The sequence below is a fragment of the Micromesistius poutassou genome, assembly GCF_964030765.1.
Source record: "Micromesistius poutassou genome assembly, chromosome: 19".
NCBI classification, from domain to species: domain Eukaryota; kingdom Metazoa; phylum Chordata; class Actinopteri; order Gadiformes; family Gadidae; genus Micromesistius; species Micromesistius poutassou.
Window position 1 is genome coordinate 7191370 of NC_140289.1, and position 1788 is coordinate 7193157.

Below are 1788 nucleotides of genomic sequence, written 5' to 3' on the forward strand. Positions count from 1 at the left end.
TTCAATTCATCCGCGGCATACAGTGAGCACCAGCCCAGTGATGGGAGGGTTGTTGTCGAATCGTCATCGTCTTTGGTTGGCGGGGATTGTCAATTGAACGGCGTTTGCTGCTCGAGAGTCCCGTGTGCGAGAGGATGATGTCATTGGCAGCCAATCAAACGTCTGCTAGAGCGAATTGAGGAAAGATGAGTGAATAAGCGACGCCGTGGTGTTTGCGCCTTCGTTTAATGCACACTGTTAAGTCGCACCCGTCGCGATCTAAACGGACAGTCCTCTCACGCTGCAGCCTGCAAACACCTGCTCACTGAAACAAGTAGGCACACCTAATGCATGAGGCATAACTGCGTTTTGCAATGACAATGCGCAGTGGGTGGTGGCCTTCTTGCTATAGGCAATCAGTTGTGAGTGACTATTACTTTACTTTACTTTGTATATGAGATAAGACCTATAGTAGCATATAGGCTACTGCTATGTACATATATAGGCTATTATAGTAATAATGTAATAGTCAACCTATAGCCTCTATAGCACGATTGGAAAGAGGATCAAACGGAAACATTACATAGGAAGGGGTCATTCTGGCCTCAAACTTTCTCTTTATCTTCCTTGGAAATAATCTAGAACAATATACACACATTTACAACTGCTATTTAAAGCTCTCTGTAGAGATGGTTATTTTTAAGCGGACAGCTGATCAAAGCCCATCCAAATTGAGTTCTCAGCTACTCTTGTTTCATTTGCAATGAAGGGTAAATGGACAAGCAAGTGTGTGTTGTGTGTGTGTGTGTGTGTGTGTGTGTGTGTGTGTGTGTTTGTGTGTGTGTGTGTGTGTGTGTGTGTGTGTGTGTGTGTGTGTGTGTGTGATGAATGTGAACGTAATAGTTAAAAAAATAGAGTGAAAAACACGTCTAATAACTCAGGTTGTCATGTTTTAGATGTATTTGACATAATAGGCCAAAGGTATTATGCAATGTTATTGTCATAAACACGGCAGTGTTCATATAAACACTGCTATCGATGTTAGAGTCATAACTCACAATGAAAACAACACTAACACTTGTTATTTATCGGCCCACATAAATAGACAGCAGTTCATCTTTGAACAATGGGTGACTTTACAATTGATATCTGTATAAACACAACTGGTTAAGCCTGTATGGTAACTTTGATGGCGGTGTCATTATTGTTGGGACTCCAATAACCTATTGACTAACTAAACAGACACATTGGGACCAATTAGAGACCACAAAACAACCTTTTCTAAATTGACATGATTATTTTGGCTCTCATTGTCAGAATAACTTAATATGTTGGAGAGGAGAATGAAACATAATTTGAAAGTTATTTTTAAACTAAGTAACCAAATCAATCTACAGATTTTCAGTTTAATTTAAAAAATATATATATTTTTAGCTTTTAGGATTTCTACAATATGATTGTAGACATCATAAAACAACGTTATACCCATTCTGAATCCTGACCCATCTATATGAACTCTATATATACGATAAACAGTTTAATTCTCTACCTTTCTTAATGTCAAAGGCCGGAAACCGGTGACAAAGTGTGGCTTTGTGTATCATTTTGTGCAGGTGTCTCAAAATACACCAGATAATGTCAAACTTTGCTGTGTGTCAAACTTCTGGAAAGTGGTTAGCATTTAGTTCTCTCTCTCTCTCTTTCTCTCTCTCTCTCTCTCTCTCTCTCTCTCTCTCTCTCTCTCTCTCTCTCTCTCTCTCTCTCTATCTCTCATGTGCATGGAAAGTGTGACAGCTCGCAGTCTGGTTT